The sequence below is a fragment of the Myotis nattereri genome (genome assembly GCF_964212035.1).
Source record: "Myotis nattereri genome assembly, chromosome: 2".
Taxonomy (NCBI): Eukaryota; Metazoa; Chordata; class Mammalia; order Chiroptera; family Vespertilionidae; genus Myotis; species Myotis nattereri.
Window position 1 is genome coordinate 84,940,297 of NC_138076.1, and position 16,586 is coordinate 84,956,882.

The 16,586-nt window shown below is 43.1% G+C and overlaps 1 protein-coding gene across 1 annotated transcript in view; it reads right to left on the bottom strand.

The window, feature by feature from the left end:
- Nucleotides 1–12,717, bottom strand: part of ENOX1 (ecto-NOX disulfide-thiol exchanger 1) — a 593,708-nt gene extending 580,991 nt beyond the window's left edge. Inside the window, exon 1 of the mRNA XM_081082747.1 lies at nucleotides 12,448–12,717. The gene's annotated coding sequence lies outside the window, so the exon portion shown is untranslated. The remainder of the gene's footprint in view (nucleotides 1–12,447) is intronic.
- Nucleotides 12,718–16,586: the final 3,869 nt, after the last annotated feature.

Sequence of the window (16,586 nt, forward strand, 5' to 3'; positions counted from 1 at the left end):
GGTCTTTTCCAACTACTTATCATGAGTTCCAATTACATAATTACTTTTGCTTTGTTTAATGTCCTTTCCAGTAAACTTCGGACTCACAGGAGGAGAGAAACAGTCATCATTTGTGTTCATTACTGCATCTCCTAGCATGAACAGGGCACAATAAACACCCATTCTTTTGGCACAATGAGTATGCAGCACGCCTTCTTCCAAGAATGTTAAATCTCTACTACAAATGGAGTATCAAAAGAGGCCACAACATTATGTGAGATTTAAGATATATGTCCACATTTTTCTTTTAACAACCAGATGAGAATAATCAGAAACTGCTTAGAGCCAACTCAGCACAACATACCAACCAATGCACAGAACACAGTTTCTCTAACTTCTGCACCTGCTTCATTTCTGGACAAAGTCAAGTCCCTACTGCCTAAAAAAATTCATTTAAAAACATTCTCCTCCGCACAGTACTACGTAATAAGGAAAGAAACAGACTATATTTCTGCAGAAAGATGCAACTGGAACAGGTAAATGACCAGTCTTCAGAAAGATGTCATGAGAAACTGTTGGGGGCTCTCATGCGGGCACCACTTTCCTGACGGAAAGGGCAGAGAGTACTACCAGGGGAAAGGGCCCTGCGTTCAGTCCGTTCTGAGAAGTAAAGAAAAAAGGTAAGTGAGAGGAAAAGCTCACATAACAGCAGGCATAAATGGTGTTTTGTTACGGAGCAAAATGCTCCTTAGCGATTATAAGTGTGCAAGTGATTTACTTTTTCAGTCTTGCATTTGTATGAACTAGAACCCTAATTTGTCCATGAGGCTAAAGTGTGTCTTAATTACCTGCCTTCAAAGCTTATGCCCATTAAAAATAAACTTATTGCTTTTCCACAGTTAGTTCACCCAGAGCCGCCTCATCCACAGCCCTGCTGCCCCTTGTGGTCATTATGGAGAGCGGCGGTAAAAGAGCGGTCTAAGGGGCAGCCCCAGAGAGCTCCCTCTGTTCAGAACCGTGTCCACCAGCCAACAAGACATGCCCCAGCCCTGTTCCCACCGCAGCAGCAGAACACGAAGACCTGAACACACTTACGGCCCATGCCACAGCCTAGTGTTCAATATTTATATTCTTCTGCAGCCAAAGCTTTGAATTTCCCCAGGCCTAATCCTATAGACCTAGTGGTGATTCCCACGGCCACTGATTTTAAGACTATCTTCACGCGCACTATATGCCTGGCATCAGAGGATGGGGTACCTACAACTGCATTGTTTGTGCGACCTTCTGAACATCTTAGTGCAGAGAGCTCTAAATCTTTCTCCCTGTTCCAACTCTCAGCTCTCTGTGCTCGGCTAGGGAATGCCTGGGGAAGGGATGAAGCTGCCCAATGTGCCAACTATGGGACCGCTGTGGCAGCAACCACCAAGACGGCCCCCAGTAGGGGAGGAGCCCGAGCCTTCACTCCATCACCCTAATACCTTTTCTAAAATACCAAGTGTCTCTTTTGTGCCCCTTTTGTTAAGGCAGCTTGTGTCCGTCACATAGGCCTGCTTTATCTGACAGGCCTTCTAAACTTGCTTTATATTTAAAGGCCAGAGGCCCAGTGCACGAAATTCATGAACAGGTAGGGTCCCTAGTGCCTGCTGGCTGCTGGCCAGGGTCTCCCTTCATTCCGCACCACCCCCTGGTGGTCAGCATATGTCACAGCGAGTGATCAAACTCCCAGTCTCCCAGTCGAACTCCTGAGGGAACACTTTGCACATTAGCCTTTTATATATACAGGTGCTACTTGAGTCCCATTTCCTTCTTCCAAAAGCATCCTTACTAACATTCTTACCATTGTTTTTGTTACAGAATCACATGTACTTCTATAGGAGATGAGGTAAAGGAGCCTGGTAATACATATTTAAAAAGCACTCTCATGCAGCAGAGTGAAATGCCAGCAAAACCAAATCCTCAACTGGCAGAGGTCTGACCTGTGAACCAAAGTACATTCAGGACTGAGTCATGGGACCAACTTGCAAATACAGGCATAAAGATATTAGACACGGCAATGAGGTCAGTAAGTACTACTAGCAGAAGATCAGGTAGACAAACTTGGTAAAAGAGGAGCTCAAGAATAGATTAACAAAGACAATAGGGGAAATTGCCAAAATGCCAAATATATTTGACAAAGAGAAATTAGTGTTATATTTGATAAAGGGAAATTAGTGTTTGGAAAACCAGAGACTAGGAAGGAAGGAACAGTCAGTAAAGGGACAGAGATTCCTAGGAGAAGGGCTGGAGTCCTAAATACAGGTACTTTCTATTCTAACTGTAGCTGGCAACATTTTTGCAGTGGAAGAAACCAGAATGTCAGAAGAGGAAAACCTTATCAGATGTATATCATCGCCATGCTTTGAGGAACTGGGGAATGTCTAACTAGGAAAATAATAATGTCTTCAAGTATTTTTTCATGGAAGGAAATTTAATAGAGAGAATTGGTTGCCCAGGTGATGGAGGAGCAGAGAGCCTACTACAGGATACTGAGGTAATCCAGAGGCTGTCATGAGCAGGGAGCTGCTACCAACCCAGGCTAAAGAGACAACTGCAGCAGGTGGCGTTGCTGGAGTCCATGGGCCAAGTTCACTTGTGAGCAGCTAGAATCAGAGGTCTGTCAAGTATTAGCAGTGCTATAGAGGGGGCATTCCCACTGTCAGAGATGCCACAGGAGGCTAGAGGAAAGAAAACAAAAGGCAGGCTTCTAATAATCTCGTATATGAATACTAATACTCTGCCCTTCTCCCTGCTATCGCCCATGTGCCTCTAACATGGGAGCCAGCTGACTCAGAAATCTGGAAAAGCAACACGAAGAGGGAAGGGCGGGGAATACTGGAAGGGAAGGATAGAAATGCTGGTACAAGGAAGAGGAGTAACAATAGCTTTAACAAGCAAGCTTCTTTTACAACAGTCACACTTTTAAAAGGTTTTCTTAATGTCATATAATGGTAACCAAGGAATAAATAAAGTGAAAGCTACATTTGGCCAAATGCCCCGTGACCTTGCTGCCACGTTCAGGTGACCCCTGAGGATGTGCTGCAGAATCACAGTCTTGAAAGGGGGTTGAGGAATTTGTTCTATAGCACCTTTCTTCAGTTACAATTAAGCCAGTACTAGTCTAAACAAGTGAATTTTATTTTCAAAATTCTAGAATGGAAAAGGCTCTTTTCAAAATAAAATATCATCAATATTAAATAGAAAAAAAATGCACATATGCACTTATGTAGACACAACACACCCAAATGAGTAGAAGTGAAAATGGAGAAATCTAAATGAGATTAGTGGATTATATCAATCAATATCCTGGTTGTGATATTGTACTATATAGGTTTGCAAGGTGTTACCATTGGGGGGAAATGGGTAAAGGGCACACAGGATCTCTTCTATTATTTCTCACAACTGCATATGAATCTATAATTATCAGCAAATAAAAATTTTAATTTAAAAAATCATAAATGGCCCGGCCAGCATTGCTCAGTGGTTGAGCATCGACCTATGAACCACGGGGTGACAGTTTGATTCCTGGTCAAGACACATGCCCAGGTTGTGGGCTCGATCTCCAGTAGCGGGTATGCAGGAGGCTGACGATCAATGATTCTCTCTCATCATTGATGTTTTTCATCTCTCTCCCACTCTCCCTTCCTCTCTGAAATCAATAAAAATATTTTAAATAAATAAATGATTAAAAAATTAAAGAACATAAATGTGTATAATATGCTAAATTAATAAGGCCTCTTCCTTTCACCATATTACACCCATAGTGCCTCCAGCCTCTTTACACTCATATGTTCAGTATTTCTACTGTCATGATTTGTTCTCACTGTCCAGTAAGGCCAGTGAGCTCCTTGCTGATCATTCAACAATTTCTCATAATTTGGTTTCCTCTTTGTCATTGGCTCAATTCTACTTTTGCAAAAATATGACGGTCTCAGGGTGCTCTCTTTTCATTATTCAGTCTTTGCCTTTCTCACTAGACAGAGCCAGAGTATTAGTATTCATACATGAGACAATTAGAAGGCTGCCTGATCTTATTTCCCATCATCTAACAAGTTTAAACCTGCTCATTTCATAATTAAGCATTTAATTCAAAATGGTTCTCTTTATGGATTTGTACTTTCCTCCTCCCACCCTCTGATCTCTTTGGGGAACTGGTGGCCTAAGACTGGGCAAGAGAAACTACAGTCAAAAGCCTGGCATTCTGACAGAACAAGAGCAAAGAACCAGCCCCACCCCCAACTACCATTCAATCACTTAGCTAAAATACAGGATATTAGAGGATCAGGGGAAACAATAGACATAAGTGCATGCTAGGTCTTCCAGAAATTGATGGTAGATGAAAATTACCTCTTAGCCAAAAGTATGGGGGTGGGGGTGGGGGTGGGGGGGCGGGGAGGGCGCCACCGTAATCACAAAGTGAACATGCATCACAGACATCTTCTAACTCTTCTTTCTACAACGCCACAATATGTATCTTTCTTCTTTTAATGATCTGGTAGTGAATTATTTATATTCTTTAATTTATTCTTTTACTTATGCCCAGAATCGCCCTACCTAAACCTAGTAATCCTGATCACAATTACAGGAAAGACAGAGGAGTCTCAGCCCTTCAAGGGGTGCCAAGCCTAACGGGCCGGGTAATGGTGCAGAACAGAGTGAATCCTGGTTGTGGACGGGCAGTGAGCTAAGTGACCACGGATCACAGGCCTCCATGCCATGCTGACGTTTCCAAACAGCTTCCCATCAAATCCATTTTGTATCCTTTCCCCACCGCCACCCCAGTCACTCCCTTGGATTAGGTGCTCATCATTGTGTTTACCTGGACACCTCCTAGCTCATCTCCATGTCCCCAACTCTCCCTCCATCAGTGCATTCCCCACTCACCTGACTGCATGGTCTTTCTAAGTTGCAAATCAAACAGTGGTAATGCAATGCTCTCATCTTAGTCCTTCAGTAACTCTCTCTCACCTAAGGCTGGGTCTTCTAAGTTTGCCGCATTTTAAAAACCAGTGGGGACATTAATAACAACTAAAATAAAGCAGATTCTTCAATATCACATGTTGAGTTCCTCCAGAAACAGACCTTGAGACATGATGTAAATGAAAGTTATTTATTTGGGAGGAATCATAGGAACTACTGGTAGAGGAAATGGAGATAGTCAATAGAACAGGGTACTAGCAGACTGTCATTATGGGCAACTGAGGCTCAGTTTCACTGGGGAACTCTGGGACACAGTGTAGAATGTGTGTCAATTATCGCACCTGAGAGTCCAGGATGCTAGTGCATTACACCCAGCTCTCTTTTGTCATTGTCTGAAGTCCACTTTTTAAAAAATATATATTTTATTGATTTTAGAGAGGAAGGGAGAGGGAGAGAGAGATAGAAACATCAATGATGAGAGAGAATCATTGATTGGCTGCCTCCTGCACGCCCCCTCCTAGGGATCAAGCCCGCAACCCAGGCATGTGCCCTTGGCCGGAATCGAACTTGGGACCCATCAGTCCGCAGGCTGACGCTCTATCCATTGAGCCAAACCAGCTAGGGCTGAAGTCCACTTTTGAGGCAATTTCCTTCGCGGCCCTACCAAGCTGCCCCACATATGAGTGAGAAAGCCCTCAGGTGGAAAACGGTAGGTACCTGCTGCAGATTTCTGCAGACATGTACTACAGCAGTGAGCATCTTGGCATATGAGCATGAAACTGACCATGTCTGTTCCACCAGGCCACTTCCCTGAAGATTTTGATTCAGTAGGTCTCGGGGGCAGGGACCCAGGAATCAGTACTGTAGCAAGCATTTCATGGGATTTCTTTGAATAGGTAGGTTGTAAAACACAGACATATCATTAAGTGCAAAATCTTTGGCGGGCTTTACTAGTTCCTCCCTGATCTGTCTCTTGCCCTGCTCTCCAGTCCTACTGACCAGCCTGCATAGTCATTTGAAAACCACACTGAATGTATACACTTCCATGCAAGTAGTATATATTCTCTCCCATAAGCACAAACTGTGCCTTAACAATCTTTATGACAACTAGAGCCAAATACTATGCCATTCATATAGTAAATGTTCCATAAATGTTTGTTAAAGAAATAGTCCTAAAAGAAAATAGTATGGTATTGTCTAAGTAGGTTTCCTGAGCAAAACTATCTTCCATATCAAAATAGTAGGTACAATTCCACTAGTGAAACTAAACAAATATTGAGCACCTACTATATGCAAGACACTCAAAAATTACTCCAAAAAACAAACAAACACTGCAACCTTTTTTTAGCATGACCTTAACAAAGACTTTCTGATAAGAAACTGTTAATTAAATCCTACAAAGGAAAGAAACACCTAGAAGGTGGTAGAAAGCTGAAGGATTCTTCAAGAGGAACTGGAAGCTTGTCGGATTTTTCTTGCCTTGTGATTCTGCCAGGGTTTCCCCAAGAGACTTCACAAAGAGGGAGCAGGATAAAGAAGCAAGTCTTCTCTCAATGGCACTGAACTCTTGGTTGGGATGGTGACTTCTTCCAATGACCAGAAATGTGGTATGGGGAATCTAGATGGTCACCCTGGGCTCTAGCCCTTATGTGCACAACAGCCTCAGCAATTTTCAACCTTTTCAAGATGCTCTCTGGCAAATGAGACCAAAGAAGAGGTCATAAGTCACTAAAGATTTCATCGTGGCTTTTCTCCCAGTGTTTGGGATGTGAAGCACAGCACCTTGGCCACATTCCAGTCTGGATAATTACACTGTGGCTAGCAAGCTTCACCCTCCAGGTCCAACTAAATAAAGTATTCCTTCGGACTAGCTGCCATAACCTTTGTTATGCTGCTGTGGGCTATTAAAGAGCTGGTCTGTACTCAGGATGGCTGTATTTGTGAAAAATCAATACCCCTAGTGTAACTTTCTATGCTAACAATAAATATATTCCAAAATATCACGGGCTAAGTTAATTATTTCTACCTTTTAATACAGTGTCAGAAACAATTTTAAAAACCACAGTAATATCTTCTCCATTTTTTCAACTTTACTCTTCATATAAATACAAATTGAGTTATTAACAATGTTGGAAAAAGAAGGAAGGCAAGTGCACAATCTATAAAACACACTGAGTTCCTACCAGGTGCCCGGCTCTGTTGTTGCAGGCACTGTTGTAAGGGCCATGAGTTACAGTCTCAGTATAAATTTAAAAATCTCCAACGGGAATAATTCAGTTTAATTCTTCCAAATGCTATTGCCTTTCTGAAAAAAAATGAATAAGTAGTAATTGCTTTTAAAAACGACCATACACAGGTTTCCCAATCAAATACTTTTATAATAAAAAAACAAGAGTCTATAGGACCTTAAACTCAATATGTATGTGGGTGTGTGTGTGGAAATATATGTGTCTGAGAATGAGAAAATATACTTTCTTAGCTAGCCTGGAGGGTAGCAAATGGGATGATGCTTAGATGTGTATTTATTTGTTTCCTTGTTTTTAGTAATCATCCTATTTGTGTGGGTGAGAGTTTACAGGCTATAATAGCAGAAGCTGACATAAGAAAATTGAAAACGTAAATATCTCTTGCTTATGGCTTCTCTTTACTATATTAAAAAGGAACACAAATCAAGTTCTTTTGTGTTCGATCATAAGGATGAAAACAACAAAAAGGAAAAAATGTAAGTACTGTGTATGTGTTTGCATATATACATACAAACACATTATCTTGTACATGAAGGTAGGACAGGGAAGTTAGTTAAATTTCAAGATTCCAGTGGATTAAAGTAAAATGTGTGAACTACAGCATGTTGACTATGACACAATATGAAGAGAAATATATAGTTCAGAAATTTAAAAAAAAAATAACATTAACCTTAAAATTCAAATTAATCCTAGAGAATTTAAAAAAAAAAAAAAAAAAAAAAAAAAAAAAAAAAAAAAAAACTTGTCTTGGACAAACTCATAGCCAGACCTGTTTTGTTGTTTTTTTGTTGTTTTTTTTTTAAAGAAATCAGTTGCCAAAACCGGTTTGGCTCAGTGGATAGAGCGTCGGCCTGCAGACTGAAGGGTCCAAGGTTCGATTCCGGTCAGGGGCATGTACCTGGGTTGCGGGCATATCCCCAGTGGGAGATGTGCAGGAAGCAGCTGATCAATGTTTCTCTCTCATCGATGTTTCTAACTCTCTATCTCTCTCCCTTTCTCTCTTAAAAAATCAATAAAATATATTTTTTTTTAAAAAAAGAAAGAAATCAGTTGACATTCACTTGAAATCTGCCAAATTATTATTCTGCTTGAAAACCCTTCTAGCTAGAACAAGTTAATAGCAGACTTCTAAAACTAGGTTAAACATGCTGTAAATCAATTTATTCCCCCTACAAATCTGCTAAAGTGCATGCTTTTCTGGTGAAAATGGCTCTTCAACGGTACTTAATACTGTCACTCCATTGTTTCTCCAACCAGTCCAGTCCAAAATTTTCTACTTAAGGTGTCATATTAAAGTTAAATGCCTACCTTCACCAAAGGATTATAAATTATTTAAAATAGCAGTAAGAAACCTCAAAACACATCACCCATGCAATATACTTCTTAAGTTAGAAGGGATGCTTAATAATACATATGTGATCCAAGTTTGCCTCCCCCAACAATCTATGCATTATCATGTTAGAGTTGAGAAACAATCTGCACTATTACCATCTCTCACAGATAAATGACTTGTCCTCCGCAAACAGGCTTCGGGTAACACTTGTGGCAAGACAGCTTTGATAAAAGACTGAAACAAGTATTATGCAATGACACAGTCCGTCTCACATACATTAAAGAGCCCAGATCACTACAACAACAGCATGTCTATCATGTTGCAGACAGAAGGCTGGAACTAGTGATTAATTAGCTGAAATGTTTAAACTCTTGCAGGTATACAAGCTGACCAACATAATCTTCAATCTCATCCCTGTTTAAAATTCACATAGAGAATAGTAGATCATTAAAGATTGTCCAAAGCTGTAAACAACTACCAAGGAAAAAGGCTGGACTTCTCCAGTCTGGGGAGAGGTGGGAGTCTGCACTTCCAGAGGTTAAAGGCAGGACACATAGTATACAACGAATCCTAAACTACAGTCTAGTGTCAAAACTGAATTCTCACTTCCAAATACCACCGGATTTTCTAAGTATCTTTATCAGGATAAATATCTTGGTTATAAATTTTATGTAAATAAAGAGCAACAAAAAAGGAGGAGGAAATGAGGGGAAATTTTTTCAGTTGTGACCTGAGGGAAGACATTATGGAAATGGCTTTGTCCCCAGGGTCAAGTCACATCACCTCACTGTGCCTCAGGGTCTGAAAATTAAAGGGTTAGGCCAGAGCACCAATCTCTAATCTCCTCCTAGCAGTTAAAATCCAGCCATTTATTCAGGTATCATAGAGAGCTCCAAAGTTTTTGTAAAATTCTAAGAGCACCTATGGCAGCAGAAAACGTGCTTACTGAACTATAAAGGAAAGAAGAAGAAGAGGCTAAACATTCCTCCCAATCTTGCATTTTTCAGTTTATACTGGACTAAAGAGGGCAACTGAAATTAGATGTTTCATTTCACCTCACAATAACAATATAATTCTTATTATAATAAAAGGTTTAAATATTCTTGTTTAAAAATCTCCAAAAAGCAACAGCTTCACTTTACGCAAATGAAACTTCGTAAATGTGTCTCATTTGAGGGTTGCAATTCCTGAGCTACAATATGAGTATCAGGATGTGGAAGCAGCTGTCACTGCTTTGTTTTTCATTCACAGTAAGTGGTTGCCAAGCAACAAAATACTATTGTCTGTTTCCATGATCTATTGGCCAATTCTGCTGGTGATAATGCTTTCTACAGTTTAAAACAGGGCCACCTTTTGGACAAGAAGATGTAAGAAAATTTTCTAAGAATGATGACAACGTATATATAAACAAACACACTGAATGTGTTCCAAAACTATATATATTAATATATAGCTGTGAGCTGATATACATGCATATATTTTGCATAGATGCATATGTGTGAATATATACATTCTTTTCCTGACTACTTCCAAATACATTATATTTGATAGGCCGAAAACTAGAATCTAAATCCCTGAGGGCAAATCAAGGCATGACTTAAAGATATGAAAACATAGTAGAAATTATTTTCTCAACAATAGCAATAATTTCCAACTTGCCAGTTGTATCAAATTCATACAGTCAGAATATTCTGTCTACTTATGTAAAATAATGAATGGAAAGCCTTTACTATATACTTCAGAATCATCTAACATTTAATATGCTACTTTACCTAATATCATGTGCTACCACTGTGTACAAAGATAATAATTCAAATGGGAAAATTCAGTTGCTGTTTACACCTAAAAATCTTAAAATATATATATTTTTTTAAAATAATTGAATTATTCTCCCTGGAATAGCCTCATGTGATTCCCACTTTGTTTTGATATGGGTCCCTGGGGAATAACAGTCATGCTATGTTACTCTTGCATATTTTACTAGCTTACAAATAAAATAACACACAGTGTACTCAATATAAAGTTGTCAACATTAACTTGCATCAGTTGCTGTTTGTTTTGCGACATGGCTTCTAACGATAAGAATTACAATATTCTTGATGTACAGACACAGCATCAAAACAGCCTGAAGGAATTAAAGCTTCAAAATGCTAGAGCCAATCACACTTTGAAATGAAGAGAAATCAGTATTATTTATGCATACTCATATACTTCAGCAAGGGCCCTAAATAATGACAGAACAACCTTTGGATTTTATGCAATGCTCACCAGCCTTCCCTCACAATATTTCAAAAGCACTCTAACTTCCCTATTTTAGTGCATCCCTCAGAGAAGCCTTTGAAATTCTTTTTGAAATTCATTACTAGTTGCAAATCTATATATTACAAGAAATTGGAATAAGCAAAATCCACTAAATGGATTGACATTATTACTATAAAGTCTCCAAGGGCAAAACAGAAATTAAGTATGTTAATAACGAACTAAATACTAGCTCAAAATTACCACTTTCCCAGACGGAATCCTCTTCAAAACGCACTTACCTCCACCTCCCAGGACCGCCTGTCTGGGTTTCTCTTTCACATCTCACTCCACAAATGACCCACTTCCTTCTCCCTCAGCTTCCCAAGCTTGCTCACCTCTGCCTCTCCTCCAAACAACAATTTCCTTCCCACCTTTTCAAACCCTCTTCAGATCCCTTACTCGCCCATTACTTTCTCCAAACTACTGGACTCAAACGCGCAGCCCAGTTTGCCATGAACCTCCCACAGTTTCCTTCATTCTTCTAGATCTGCTTTTAAAAATCACTGCCAACGAACAAATATAATGTTAATAAAAGTAGGGTTACAGGCCAATTTTTAATGTTACAGCAGTAAAATGTTGAGAAAGAGACAGAAAAGGAGAAAAGCAGGAGTATATGTGGAGGAAAGAGGGTGGTTGAGTAGCTATACACAATGGGACGGGAGGATCCCACCCAAGTAGCTTGGCTACCTGTAGACCCCACTTCCCCTATGCGCACGCCTGGGGATGACAACTACAACACACAGAACCACCCCCGCTCCGAAAAGGAGGCCGGGTTACCCCTTTAGCCAATCAGGTCCTGCGAGCCCCGGGTGTCCAACCTATGGGTTGGCCGTGGCCGTGAAGGAGGAGAAGGGTGGTCGGGGATGGGCCGTGTCTGTCTATGGGAGGCGCGCACGTGTCGAGTCCCGGTAGGTGGGAAGTCGGAGAGGCGCGGGTTCTGCACCCTGGCAGCTTCCGAGTCCAACTGTTCCCTGCCTCTTTTTGCCTTGGGTTCGGCAGGGCAGGACCTGCTCCCACCGAGGAGGACCCATCCACGGTGTCTGAGTTACCCGCGTTAAGGGGACAGTCACCAATAACAAAAATAGTACCTCGCGCAGGCTAGCAAGGAGGAAAGTTTCTGGCCCGCACCAGAGCCGAGTCCGCCAAGGCAGGGAGGACAAGGGATGCAGGGCAGGAGGGTGGCAACCTGGAAAGAAGAGGGCAGCGGGAGGGTGGCGGGAGCAGGACGCAGTCCCGTGTGCGGTTCCGGGGGCGATGGGAGGCGGGGTGCGCTGTCCAAGGTGCACGGGAGGTAGGAGGCGCGCGGCGGGTGCGGAGCTCGGAGCCAACACTGGCTGCCCGCAGCGGGGAGAGAGGCGAACAGCTGTCTGGGGCGCCGGACACCCCCGGGCTCATAAAAGTGACAGAGCTGGCACTGGGGGAGGGCGAAGAAAGGCTCGGGGGTGTTGCCCAAGCCCCCACACTTCCAAACACCCACCCTACCAGCCTCACCTCTGGCTCCAGCCACCTCCCCCCGCCCCTGCCCTCTCCTCCCCAAGCCTGGACCCCGGCGCCTTGGCGGGGGCGGGGTTGGGGAAGCCCGGCTCCAACACCGGACGCTCCAGGGATGCTGCGGGCCCCGGAGCTGCTTACCTGGGGCCGTGATACCGGGAGCGGAGACAGCCCGTCGCGCGGAGCCGGGCGCCGGGCGCGGCTCCTCCTGGTCTCGGTGTCCTCCTCCGCTTCTCCCGGACTCCGTCCAGGGCACGGAGCTGCGAGAAGGGGCCGGGCTGCAGCCACGGTTCCGTCCGCCGCCTCCGCCGCCGCTGCCGCAGACAGAGGACGCCCCGTGGCGGCTGGAAGCCTGTGTGAGTAGCGGCGCCCGAAAGAGTGGGCTCTGCTGAGCGGCGCTGGAGACTCCGCGACTCGGGGCTCGCGCACGCGCGCCTGCAAGTGGGAGTGTGTGTCTGTGCGCGCGCGCCCACGGGGTGGGGGAGTCGCGAGGGGAGGGGAAGGGAGGCCGAGATGCTCGTAGGGACCGAGGCGAAATTCTTCACCCCCGGAAATCCGTCAACCTGGGAAGAAGGATGGACCGAGCGTCTCGCCTAAAGGAGCTGCCCGCGGGGCGGCGGCAGAGGGGGAGGGGAAGGCAGCCCGGCGCGCGCGGGCTCCGGATCGAGCGGGGCTGCGCCGAGCGAAGCGCTCGGAGCCACGGGTGCAGCGGAGGCGGCGCCCAAAGCCCACTGTCGCGCTGCCCTTCCGAGGAGGGGCCGAGCCGCTCGCTCCCGCCACCGCTGTCCGGACTCTGGCTGGGTGCGGGAGGGTGCGGGTGGGGGGACAGCAATGGGGACCCCACGGTTACCACTGCAACACTGGGGGCGCCGGGACCAATGAGGGGCCGGGCGGAGGACCCGGGCGCACGTGGCAGCTCGCTGGCTGGAGCCGGCTGGTGCGAGGGCTGCAGGCGTGGAGTGGGCGGTGGAATCCGGCCGAGCGCGGCCCACCGCCTGGCCTGAGTACAGGATGCGGAGCGGGGAGCCGGGAGGAGGTCGACGGAGGATGCTGTCAGCTTACACGGTTGGGTAGCTGGGGGTGCTTCTCACTCCAGGTGGAATGTTGCCCTTTTTCCTTCGTGGAGGCCACTTTTCCTCCAAGTTATCCACATCCCAGGTAAAAGTGCCAGCCTCCTTTGTTCGGATTCAGCTAACTGTGCAGACAGCTGATCGGTGCCTCTTTGAAGTCAGGCTCCTTAGAGAAAGGGCTAGTGTGGCCACCGGGGCGCCTTTAGCCCCCTAAAACCCCTAACTCATTCATCCGCTACACTGTATAACTTAGAAATAATATTTTCAAGCACATTTACATGCCCTGTCTCCTTAAGGATGTATTGCCCTAGCAGTATCCTTTTCCATGTTTACTGAAAATACTGAGTACAATTTTATTCACCCAAGAATTTCTCGAAGGGTCATAGGTCTGGGGATACTTGAAATAGCCCTCCTATCAGGAATCCTCTGGCCAGGGATTACGTTTTGCCTCCTCTTGCATGCCCTCCAGTATTTAGCACAGTACCGTGTACTCTGTGTGTTCTCTATAAATGTTGAATGAAAAACATTGTTTTCCATCTTCATGTATCCTGAAGGCAAAGACTTGGATCCTGGGAAAGTCATTACTACCCAACCAGGCTTGCATGATTTTAACTTATGCCATTTCCCTGTGTGTGTAGCTATTTTCCCCTCTGGAGGCCAGAGCCCCAGTGCAAAGAAAGACAACAGAGATTACTGATCCATTGTGCAACCTTCCCAGAGGGTGCACGCAGAGCGCACTCTGAAGGGAATCCAATGGGATACCCTGGGCGGGAGAAAGCTAAGGGTGCTTTATTTCAGCTCTGGGGAAATCTAATCTCTGGAAGCATGGATGTCACCATTTATTAGCAGTTTGTAATGTCCCTTCTAGATTAGAAGGACAGGAGACGTCTTTTAAGAGAAATGCACCTTTCTAAAGGCTTGTCAGGTACAAGCTTTTCTCTTGTAAGGAGCATTACTTCATGGCCATTCGCCAACACAACCAGGGTTACCCTAGACTACTAATTCTGCTGAAGCACCAAGCCCACATGCTTCAACCTTGGCATTTCTACAATCATACTCTTAGAGGCAAAAGTCCTCAATTTTACATTCCAGGCTAAATTTCAATTCCTTTGAACTTAGGCCCTTCTATGAGCTGCTTCTCTCTCCACTCATGAGATCACAGCTTTGAAATATAACTGAAATAAAGTGAAAATTAAAATGGATTTATTTGGGTGCTGCCTTGTGTTCTTAGTGGGGGTTCCTTTAAATGGCTTCTCTTCTGTCACTCAATTTACAATCTTCTTAGAAGCCATTTACTGTGATATGGAATTCCTGTGCCTGTTTGTTATGTTAAAACCTCAGATATTTAAATTTTTTATTTGAAAGGAAGCTCTGGAACTTACAGCAGGAGCAGAAAAACTCTGATAACCAAAATGGACTCAATAACCAACCATTAAAATGGGTATGCAACACAATCTTCCAAAATAATTTTAAAGCTCTGTTTTCCTTAGGAAGTTCCCTTTAGGATTTCAACAGCATTTCACATGCTTTTCTTACTTGTGAAATTGAAGACTGTAACAGAGCCCTATCTTCCCTGATGACCACCAAGGGGAGCAGTCTTGTCTTTGTAAAAATAAATACATCTATTCACAAGAAGCCAACATTTGAAAATAAGAATGTAGACTTAAAACAATCTCAACCTATATTCATTTAAAAGATAAACAATAGAAAGAATAAACAATAGCACTATAAGATATATAGTATTTCTGACCCACTTAAAGGTAAAAGTTGGAACAGCTAAGATTGAAATACTATAAACCATAGCCTTTCATGTTACTTAAACACTAAATATTATAAAATGTACTGCTGCCCTAGCCGGTTTTGGTCAGTGGATAGAGCATCAGCCTGCAAACTGAAAGGTCCCAGGTTCGATTCTGGTCAAGGGCACATGCCTGGGTTGTTGGCTCGATCCCCAGTGGGGGACTTGCAGGAGGCAGCCAATCCATGATTCTCTCTCATCATGGATGTTTCTATCTCTCCCTCCCTCTTCCTTCCTCTCTGAAATCAATAAAAAAATATATATATTAATAAAATAGAGTAAAAAAATATACTGCAAAAATGCATTTTTATATGTTATTATCATTTGGATTGAGAATCAGTAGCATAATTATAAAGGTTTGATTTTTCTTCCTAAAAAGGGAATGTTCCTTAGTATAACTGCTTTTTTTTAATTTGTAGCAGTGCAATAAACTAGTCAAATATTAACTTCCTTAAAAACACATTATTGGGAAAGGGTGGGGTGTGTAGAGAAACACTTTAAACTGATTTGATCACAACTAACTAATCTTTTATGTCAGTGTATGTTAAAAAAAACCCAAAAGCTTTCTACCTCTGAAGACTGGTGAGTTTAGGCTATGAGGTGTACCATAAATTCATGCTGAGAGCAGATTGCCCCAAATTCTTAGAAGTGGCAAGGCAGGGACCGTTAGCTGAAGCGTTGCCCTGGATTTTAGTGGCTGTGAGCATGCATAAGGATATAGCTAATTTCCCCCATAATTAGGTCCCAGATCACTTTGTCCATTTGAGTTTTAAATGATAAGAAAACACTTTGGCCTGTACCTGGACACAAAGTGCCAACTTAGTACAGAGCAGCATGGGATCAAGGAGAAGTCTCAAGTTATCCTGTGTGTTGTCATGCTTTATACATGCTTTATTCCAGATAGTACTTAGGGCAACAACCCTAATTGGAGAATCAAGCATCTTTAGGAAAATCAAAAATAAAAGAAAATAAATAAATAAATAAATAAATAAATAAATAAATAAATAGAAAAATGTTATAGTTTATTCCAAGCAAAAGTAGATAGGTTTTCTTAGTTATCAGAGCTGACATTTCAGGTGCAGATGGATATTAGGCACCAATGGTTCTTCCTAGTTTATGGACTTAAGGGTTTGCTGAAAGCTGAAGAAAGCTATGGATCATCTCAGGAAAGTGAACATATGGACACACAAACAATTTTGAATGTAATTTGAGGGAGTTAAGGGAACCTCCTCTGAAGCTCAGGTTAAGAGTCCTGTTTTACATAGCTCCTTTGCTCATTGCCATTTATGGCTGAAGGGAAATGAATTGGTCGATTTACTAATGTCCTCACTTCTATTTTTAACCTAAAGAAGAGGCAAAAGCAAATCAGTAAACCCAACAAGTTATTTATTAAGTACCTTCTGCATAATCAG